This window comes from Amborella trichopoda, chromosome 1 (genome assembly GCF_054954075.1).
Source record: "Amborella trichopoda isolate Santa Cruz 75 chromosome 1, AtrichopodaSantaCruz75HAP2 v2.0, whole genome shotgun sequence".
Taxonomy (NCBI): Eukaryota; Viridiplantae; Streptophyta; class Magnoliopsida; order Amborellales; family Amborellaceae; genus Amborella; species Amborella trichopoda.
The window spans coordinates 14,489,745-14,501,021 of record NC_142336.1 but is presented as its reverse complement, the minus strand read 5'-3'; positions in this window follow the sequence as shown (position 1 = coordinate 14,501,021).

Here is an 11,277-nt window from a genome sequence, read left to right as displayed (position 1 = left end):
TCTAATTTCCCTCTTCTGAATTTTCGATTTCCCATTCCAAAAATTGAAAACAGAAAAGTAGAAAAACAGAAAAAATGCCCCATATGCATTTCACTTTATTTTTTTGCATTTTCATTTTTTTTGCTGGTTTATTAATGTCCTTTACAAAACATAAACTAAAACAGAAATTGCAATTTCAATTTTCTCCTTATTTCACTGTTTGGATTTTAAACCCTTATAAATTTCAATATCAAAAGTTAAAACTAATTTATTAAAACAAACCAAAAAGATACGGTTTGTTCAAATTTTTATATTTTCGGGTAGTAATTTGAGGGACTTTTACAAATTGTAAAACCCTTCTTTAATAACCTAAAATTGAAACCCAAAAGAAAAAAAAAAAAAAAAACAATCAAAACTATAAAACTCTAATTCTTGATCTAAGCCTAAATTGGAAACAAATGTTTCCTTATTTTCCTATTTTCTAAACCTAAAGCACTAAATATTAAATACTACTGAATATTTAAATAAAAAACTCTCCGGGGACTGTTGAAGTTGGCCGCCGGAACCAGCAGAAACTTGCAGGAGGAGCTTCTGCCTTTTCTTGATTTTTTAATCTTGAAAAAAGAGAGAGGAACGATAGAACCTTCCTTTTCTCTCTCTTATTTAAATAGAAAAGTTTTGCATTATTAAAAGGTAAAAATGTATTGTAGTCCGTTGGGAGTATACTGTTTATATACTCCTTCAATTAAAATTTAGTTTTAGGACCTCGGAGTTTGGAATATAACCTCTTCAACCTATAGATTAACGTCATTCCTAATTGATCCCTACAAGCACTTAAAAAAAAAAGTAACATCTGAATAATTTCTAATTTTAAAAATAAAAAATTAAAATTAAATTTTTGGATTTTAAAAGTCCAAAAATTGCATTTTTAGCATCACTGATCATTTTTGGATTTCAAAACTCCGAGATTTAATTTAAATTAAATTTTCAAATTTTCATAATCCAAAAATTACAATTTCATATATTTCCTTAAAAGCAATTATTTTCTCGTAGACCTCCCCTATAAATTTTTTTTTTTTGTGGGTGTGGTTTATGTGACGCCAAGGCTCTTCACCATCACAATATAGCGTGCTTTCAAATAGTGTTGAAAGATGTTGTTTCAATACATAAAACCTTTGTGATGGCCTGAAAATCATTTTCATATCTAATTAATAAATTTAAACTTAAAAAAAGTAGTGTAGATCAAGCAGATCTATGAACACTCGAAAATCTTGAAAATTAACGTTCCAAAAATACATTACATGATTCACCATTTTCATTACTTGAATTCTATTTTTTTGATATGTTCGTACATCTTCAGGTTGAGATGATCAATTTGATGAATTTTGAGCATTAAAACAAAATCTTCTAACGAATTTTTGAAGTACGCGCTAATTTGATTGTTCAGAGCCTTGCACTTATATATATATATATATATATATATATATATATATATATATATATATATATATATATATATATATATATATATATATATATTATATATATATATATGTGTGTGTGTGTGTGGAAAAGTATGGGATTGGCCGCCTCACTCATATAGTTCAGTTGCGCCCAATAGAACTAATTTAATTTTCCTAATCCAATGGCCACGATGTGATATAGCCGAATGACGTATAAAAAGTTCAAAAATTCGACAAAATCAATGTCGTACGATGGGGCACTCACAAAGGTATGCTCCCTCTAAAGCGTCTCTCTCCTCTCGCTCTCTTTGTATATTCTCTCTCCTCTCAACTAAAAATGACCCAAATCTCTCTTCTCTGGCTGCTCTAAAACTTCTCTCTCCTCTCACTGCACAAAATGAAGCTCATCTCTCCTTTCGCTGCTCTCTTCTAGAGTTTCTCTCTCCCACACAAGGCATCTGCAGATCCCGCACAAGGCATACACAAATCTCGCATAGGTTCCCCCTGTTAAGGTATGGGCTCTCTCTCTCTCTCTCTCTCTCTCTCTCTCTCTCTCTCTCTCTCTCTCTCTCTCTCTCTCTCTCTCTCTCTCTCTCTCTCTCTCTCTCTCTCTCGGGTGCTTATATTTCCATCTTTCTCTCTGGTTTTCACTCTCGAGTTACACCAAAACCTCAAAATCCCCAAATGTGGAAAACCCAATTGAGCAAAAATTGATATAAAAAATTTGGGCAAAAAATGTCCCAAATACAAAGCAATTTTACATCAACTTTTGCTCATATTTTGTGCTTGTTTATTCAATATCCCAAATAAAGTGCAAAACCTTGGAGGCTTCTATTTACATTTCTCCCTCTGGTTTTCACTCCCCCAAATCCCCAAATGAAGAAAACCCAATCTGAGCAAAACTTGCTATAAATAAATTTAGGCAAAAAATGTCCTAATTACAAAGCAATTGTACATCAATTTTTGCTCATATTTTGTGCTCGTTTCTTGGATATCCCAAATACATAGCAACACTTTGGAGGCTTCTATTTCCATCTCTCCCTTTGGTTTTCACTCTCCCAAATCCCCAAATAAGGAAAATCCAATCTGAGCAAAAATTGCTATAAATAAATCTGGGCAAAAAATATCTCAAATACAAAGCAATTCTATAGGAATTTTTGCTCAAATTTTGTATACAACTCACATGAACTGATATAGTCTTTGAGCTAAGGCAACTTTGAAGTTATTGACTCTTTGCTTGCATTTCTCAAAGAAGTCATTTCTGCTATTTTTGGAGAAACTTCCTATGAACCTTTTGTTCTTACTTTAAAATTTAAGAGAATTCCTCAAAAAAATTTGTCGTGGAAATTCCACTGTCATGTGAGAAGGTTTAAAACTTGTTTGGATCTCTTTTCTTATTTGATTTGTTGTTGATTCTTGCATTGGTTGTTTAATGAAATGGAAATATTTGTTTAATATTGGGTTGTTAAATTTTTTTTATAATTACCACTTGTAGAAATTGATAGGTTTCTCTTTAACAATGAAATTTAAAGGGTAAAAGTTTGGGAAATTGATAGGTTTATCTTTAACAATGAAATTAAAATGGAAAAACCCAATATGAGCAAAAATTGGTATAAATAAAACTGGGCCAAAAATGTCCCAAATATCGATTGTTCTTAATTAGATATTTCTCTCTTCTTTGCTTGGTGAATTTTGATTCATCCTCTAATTATGTCACATGGGGCATACATGCCTGCCAAGTTACTAGATTTCGGGGGGTTGCCTGTAAGTAACAATTGATACTGCAATAGCAAGTTCAACATTGATGTGTCTAAGGTTTAGCATTGATGTGTCCAACTCTCAAAGTTTGCATCATGTGCTAGGGCCTGGTGAAATTCCAAGGATAACTAATGCCTATATATTATGTTTGGAGATATATAAAGCCCTATATCAACCTTTACTATTAGAATGCATACATAACGTAGTTTTTTTTTTTTTTTCCTTATTTTGTGTACTATCTTTTATTTTCTCTCATATTTCATTATATTGAGTTCGAGATTGAGTTTCCTTTTTAAGATAAGGTAATGAATCCATGTCATGCTAGTATTTTTTGTTATTTGTTGTTTCCTCTGCTCTCTAATAAGGTATACTTTGCATATGTTCACCTCATTGGCTGATGCAATCCATAGTTGTAATAGAGTGAGAATAGGGCATTTGAGCTCATCTGATCATTTTAATTGAATGGATCTCGACAACCAATTCCCTCCAAAGATTTGTAAACGCAAACTAGGATGTGGTCAGATGCGTGTGTTTACATCAAAGACGCATGATAACTACAATAGGCTTTCTATAAATGCTCTAATTGGAAGGCTAATATTCTTTCATTGAGATAAAGGCGAAGCATTTTTGTGTTCCATTGTAAGCATATATCTAACACACATTTATCTTATCTTGTTAACCACTAGAATGAGGTTGGATGCGCTATCTAGAGTGGTATGATGAAATTCTAGGTGAAGAAAGGAAGCATGTAGTAAAAATATTCGTGTCTTAAAGGCCATATGCTTGTACTGTTGATGGAGTAGATGCATCTATGTTGAGAAAGAGAAGCGCAAATCTGTTGCTATGGTCCCTGAGAAAGCAGACGTTCAAAATTTTTTTCTCATATGTGTAATTTTATGACAATGATGTTTGCCCTCCTTTTTTTTGTAAAAGGAATGGGGGCATGTTTTATGGTATCTACATATTTATAATTGTATACACTTAATTTTTGGCGGTTTTGTGGTTTGAACGGTGAACACTTTACTTGCTTATACTACATCGTGAATGAATTAGTATACTTTTGAGTTTTGTAGTGCTCCAGCATAGATATTCTTAAGTGCTTTGAATGGTGATAACTGAATGACCAGGTGTTAATTTTTTGTGGTTTTGGTGTTTGTGATGAAAGCTGAATGATTACGTGTTAATTTTTTTAGAGTTATTCTTGAGTGCTTGTTTGGAGAAGGATTGTGACACTAAGTATCCTACAGCTTGTTTAAAGCAATTGTATTGATGCTTCAACTTATTGTATTGTTTAGAGCTTGTTTATTGTATTGGTGCTTCAACTGTGTTTACTTGAGTTTGCAGTAGTTAATTCTACTGTAATATTTTCAGACCTTTTCTTTTTTAAAACGTTTGGCTTGATGCCTCAGAATTGTAGCTCGATTAGCATAGTGATGCCTAGTTGTTTTGGATATTTTATTATTCACCTGTTTGGTGCATCTTTGGGTAGATCTGTGAGAATAAATGTGTCCGTTAATGATCTAATATGTTTTGAGAGTTGTTGTATTGAGTTTCAAGAGGGTCTCCTGATGATTGAATTAGGGATTTGTTGCCTTATTTCTCTGCTAAAAAGAACCAAGTAAAAGATTCACTTGTTATTGCACCAAGTACATATATCGTTAATATCACATGTAAGTTCTAGCTTATCTATTTGTTATTTTAATTATGAGATCAGATTATATCATAAGGTGCCTTTGCCGATAGTTAGATTAAACAATACGCCACTAGCCTAGAAAAGGTATCAAACGCTTCAAAACACATTTAGATTTATCAAAAACGGTCGAGTTCATCATGTCATTGGTATGGCAAAACTTTCCATGTCAAGAAACGGAAGGAAATGTCATTGGCCACATCGTATGAAGCACTCAAAGGTTTAAGGAAAGCTAAGGAATGTTCCTTTTATGCACTTTGACCTGTATATGCTTCTTGACAGCTCCACCCCCTCTGATCGCAAGCCCAAGCTTTAAAGGTTTCAGAATACAAAATGAGTTTTAATCAAAATTTAGCTTTAGCCACACACTTGCACAGCACCTCCACACTTAGTCCTATCTACATACATTGAGAGCATCCCAATCTACAACGTCGTATGCTATTCTGAATTGTCGAATTACGTAGAAAACTGACTCTAACCAACTCGATCCTTTATTACAACTACTCATGATGTTAATGCCGCATCCAAAATGTCTTCCGTAATAGAATCTCCATTGCCATTATGGTCCCCGACACTCCCTCGGTCTTATTTAGATAAAAGTCTTTACAGGCCCTCTGCGATCAGAGGCCTCATGGTGATTAAATTAGGAATTTTGTGCCTTATTTCTCTGCTGGTTATGAAAAATGAATAAACTTAAACAAAAAATCTACTGAAAAATGAAAAAAAAAAAAAAAAAAAAGAAAGAAAGAAAGAAAAGAAAAGAAGAATAAGAAGAAAGAAAGATAAACAAGTTCAAATCCATATATAGAGTGAGATACATTCCAAATCATACCACTCCAAAAATGGTTTCAAAGGAAACCCAACCGAGTAAATGGAAAATATTATCAATAGAGAGAGAAAGACACGCCAAACCAGTGAATATCACATCTGAAAATATTAAACCTCAGATATCTACTGTCTTCAAAAAACAAAAACAAAAAATATTCCTGATATGGTTTTCTCTGAGCTCAACTTCATACCATGCATTATCACAAGCTGTAAACTAAAAAAAATGAAGAGCAATGGGGTTTCCCCCTCTAGAGAATTCTAAGAAAAATGGGTCTCTGCAACATAAGAGTGATAAATGGGTCTTTCTCTATCTCAAGTAAAACTAAAGAACATAAAACCATTGCATATAGAGAGAGAAGTACATACATGCTACAACAAAAGCCATACACATTCTGGAATTCATCTCCATCCATATATGAAAAATAAGTATATACATACTACAAGAAAAACTTTAGCATTCAACACATTGGATATAGAGAGAGAAGCAATTAAAATCTTGGCATATGCATTCAACACACCCATGGGAAGGAAGAGGAAAAAAACAAGACTTGAAACCAATAGGTTCTCCTAAAAATAAAAAACTTGGCCTCCAAGCCAATTTACACAATTTCGGGACTTCAATGTACATAGCCACGAAAAGATGCTAAAATTCTTAAATTGAGTTCTTTTAATCTACTTAAAGGTGCAGAAAACACAATTGCCTCATGTTTCCACTAATGGGTTATCCTTTAACGCATCTACAACTTTCACTTTCTGAGGCACAAAATCTGCAAAAAGATAGGGTTAAATAATCAGCAAATATAAACTCCAATCTTTTATAGAAGAATTAGAAATATAAGATGATAAGAACATGCATGGATCATAAAAAAGGTATTGTTTAACATAATACCTTCAAGGAATTTATATCTTCTCGATTTCTGCTGCCATCTTATGGATCCGAAGTGTACGACGTGTTTTGTCCTTAGCACTGTAAGATGAAGATAAATTCATATGTTAGCATTTAAATTGAAGCTAATACAATTGTAAATCAAATATATCAACAATAATGAAAATAATACAATTGCAAATCAAATTAATGTAAAGGTCTGTAGTTGTACCTATCACAAACGTACAAAGGGCAGTGCCTTTTGTCATGTCCACTACCATTGCAGACTGCGCATTTCCTTTTTTTCTGCACCCATCCCTCAGACTGAGCTTTCATTCTTTTAGTGGTTAGTCGTCCCTTTGTCCGTACTCGAGCAGGTTCAAGGACATTACGACAATGATTATTACAACTAGCAGAATTGACATCTTTATTGATATGGATCATAGCATTATCCTGTGGGCCTCTCTTGAACATGATCTTTTCATCAAATTGATGAATTCCATTTTTTATTATGGTCATTGCAAACTCATGGCCCTCTACACTTTGTGAAGCACGCTTGAGAAAGGATCGACTTACCTACATAATCTCATTATATCGAATGGAGCGTAGTAGTTCAGATGTTACTTGAATTTATTCCCTATGTCATAAAGGAAAACTCCCTTCTTTGCATCCTTGGTCCAGCACTTCATTATATATTATGGAGGGATTTCAAACACATCTTTCACCATAAAAATCTTCAGTACATGCCTATAAAGAAGGCCAATCCTCTCAAAGATGTGACAATAGAAAGAAACAGAATTGTCATGGTAACTGAATTTCACTAAGTAGGATTTAGTTCCAGTCCCCGGGACTGCCACCTTAAAGGTTGCAACCTGACAATTGTCTTCAGTTGTCTCCCTCATAAAATTAAAACAATTAGCCACTTCTTCCCCAAATATCTTTAAAATCTTTTGAGTATAGATTTTGGAAGCATGTGTCTCAATGAAAGTGGTTGTTCGTAAGACTAGAATAGTTTGAATATCTTTTAAGTCATTTTATCTCTCTTTTAGTACGTTCTTAACTTTGACTTTTGCAACAATTTCTAATAATGTCCGCAAGCTTGTTGTGGGTACCAAGTATGCTTTAAAGTATGCATCCATCCCTTCACTCCTTTGAGTAGAAATTATACCGGCAGTGAACGTGCCAGCTAAGTATGCATCAACCCATTGCATGCGACAACCATGAAGCCTACTTAGCCATTCATTGTCTTTGAGGTTATAATTATCAATTATTGATTTCCAACCTGATTCAAATTTTTCAATTGTTGGGCTAACCACACACTTCCTAAAGGTATCTGAATAAGAAGGATGTACGCAAGACATGACACTTTTTTTCTTTGATCTTTGCAAATATGTGCCACTTACAATAGTGAAGTACTTGGCTTACTGCATATGAAACGCATGATCTTGATTAGTGAGAATAACGCCTGGTTGTTGTCCACCCATAGCTTTTAACCAATTTTCAAATACCCATATAAATGATTTTATCTTCTCGTAAAATATGAGTGCAAATCCAAAGAAAGTTGAATTGAAATGGTGATTTACACCAAATATAGGTGCAAAGGGCATACCAAACACATTTGTCTTGTATGTGGTATCAAAGATAACCACATCAGAAAAGCACTGGTATGAAACTCTAGATGTAGAATCTACCCATAAGACACTGCAAATGTGATCTTCATCATCTAATCTCAATCTATAGAAAATTACCCAACGTGAAACTGCAAACTACAAAAATACATGTATTTAAACTTTCATCATAAGAATACCAATCATATTTTTCTCAACCCAACTTGGAAAAGAATTTACTACAATTATACTGAAATAAGGATTGTATACAATAAGACCATTTACCTTAGACAAAATCTAATAGCATGGGTGTATCACAAATTCAGTTGACTCCACTCATTTCAAGTTCCAAACATAATATATAGGCATCAGTTATCCTTGGAATTTCACCAGGCCCTAGCACATGATGCAAACTTTGAGAGTTGGACATATCAATGCTAAACCTTAGACACATCAATGTTGAACCTATTATTGCTCTATCAAATGTTACTTACAGGCAACCCCTCGAAATCTAGTAACTTGGCAAGCATGTATGCCCCATGTGATATAACTAGAGGATGAATCAAAGTTCACCAAGCAAGGAAGAGAGAAAGGTCTACTTAAGATCAATCGATTTTGGAGACATTTTGCCCAGATTGATTTATAGCAATTTTTGCTCAGATTGGGTTGTCCCATTTTAATTTCAATGTTAAAGAGAAACCTGTCAATTTCCCAAACTTTTTCCCATTTTAATTCATTTGTTAAAGAGAAACCTATCAATTCCTGTAAGTGGTGATAATAATAAAAATTTACCAGCCCCACATTAAACAAATATTTCCATTTCATTAAACAACCAACGCAAGAATCAGCAACAAGTTGGACAAGAAAAGAGATCCAAACAAGTTTTAAACCTTATCACATGACAATGGAATGTCCATGACAATTTTTTTTGAGGAATTCTCTTTAATTTTAAAATACGACCAAAAGGTAAATAGGAAGTTCCTCCAAAAATATCATAAATGGCTTCTTTGAGAAATGCAAACAAAGAGTAAATAACTTCAAAAACTGCCTTAGCTCAGAGACTATATCAGCTCCTGTGAGTTGTATACAAAATCTGAGCAAAAATTGCTATAAAATTGCTTTGTATTTGAGACATTTTTTCTCCTAGATATATTTATAGCAATTTTTGCTCAAATTGGGTTTTCCTCATTTGGGGATTTGGGGGAGTGAAACCGGAGGGAGAGATGGAAATAGAAGCCCCCAAGGTTTTGCTTTGTATTTGGGATATCCAAGAAACAAGCAATAAATCTAAGCAAAAATTGTTGTAAAATTGCTTTGTATTTGCAACATTTTTTGCCCAGCTTTATTTATAGCAATTTTGCTCAAATTAGGTTATCCTTATTAAGGGATTTGGGGGAGTAAAAACCAGAGGGAGTGATGGAAATAGAAGCCCCCAAGGTTTTGCTCTGTATTTGGGATATTGAAGAAACAAGCACAAAATCTGAAAAAAAATTACTGTAAACTTGCATTGTATTTGGGACATTTTTTGCCCAGATTTTTTTATAGCAATTTTTGCTCAGATTGGGTTTTCCACATTTGGGGATTTGGGGGTTTTGGTGTAACTTGAGAGTAAAAACCAGAGGGAGATATTCCACATTTGGGGATTTGGGGGTTTTGGTGTAACTTGAGAGTAAAAACCAGAGGGAGAGATGGAAATAGAAGCACCCGAGAGAGAGCCCATACCTTGATAAGGGAACCCTTCTGTGCGAGATCTGTGGATGCCTTTTGTGGGAGAGAGAAACTTCAGAAGACAGCAGCGCAAGGAGAGATGAGCTTCATTTTGTGCAGTGAAAGGAGAGAGGAGTTTCAGAGCCGCTAGAGGAGAGAATATATAGGGAGAGCAAGAGGAGAGAGACACTTTAGAGGGAGCCTACCTTTGTCAGTGCCTTTCGTACAGCGCTGATTTTGTCGAATTTTTAAACTTTTCACACCTCATTCTGCGGTATCGCGTCGTGACCATCGGATTCGGAAAATTAAATCAACGCCGTTGGGCACAGCTGAACCACATGAAACATCGGATCCCAAAAGCTTTCAAAATTATTAAAACAGATGCCTCTGAGCTCGGTTATGGTGGAATCTTAAAACAAAGATTTCAACCAACTGAAAAGGAAAAATTAGTGAGATATACCTCGAGAATTTGGAACTCAGCACAACAAAATTATTCAACCATTAAAAAAAAATTCTTTTAATTGTCAAATGTATTACAAAATTTGAAAGTGACATTTTAAACTAAGAATTTCTGATAAGAGTAGATTACAAAGCTGCCAAAGATATTTTGACAAAGATGTTAAAAACATCGCATCCAAACAAAATTTTGCCAGATAGCAAGCCATTCTTTCCTCATTTGATTTTATTATAGAATATATAAGGGAGAGTCTAACTCCTTGCCTGACTTTTTAACCCGTAAGTTCTTACAGGGACACTCGAAGGAAAATAGAGGCTAATGCATCTAGCAGCAGAAATCAGAATGGATATTCTCCTTATAATCAGGCTAAAAGCTCAAATACTAAGCTCAGAACACCTTATATTGAAAAGGCATTAATACCTATAATGCCCATTGAACATAAGCACGCTCTAAAAGAGCCTAATCAAGTAGCTGATCTTTATCTTATAGATAATATGCATCCTAAAACAGGATACAAAACCTGAGAATATTATGAGAGAATATTGACCGAATAAGAGTCAATAAGAATTTTCCACTATAATAGGAATAGCAAAATTATTGGCTATTCAAAATTTATGATCTTAAAGAGCATCACATATGAAGAATGGGGCTTTGATCCCCTAAAACATAAATATCTTGCAGGAACCCTAAAAATCAGGGCTTACAATTATTATGACTACATACAAGCTTGGGATGTAGTCTTGCTATCTCAATATCCTCAAATGACCCATAGTTGGTTTTTACAATTCCGACTAAGCACTAAAATAAGTGCATTTCGACAATGGTTTAAAAGATGGATGTTATATTGAGGACCTACTTCAGACATCTATCCAGAAAATCCAAAAGAATCATATGAGCTCTTTCAAGTCTCGAATAAAAGAATA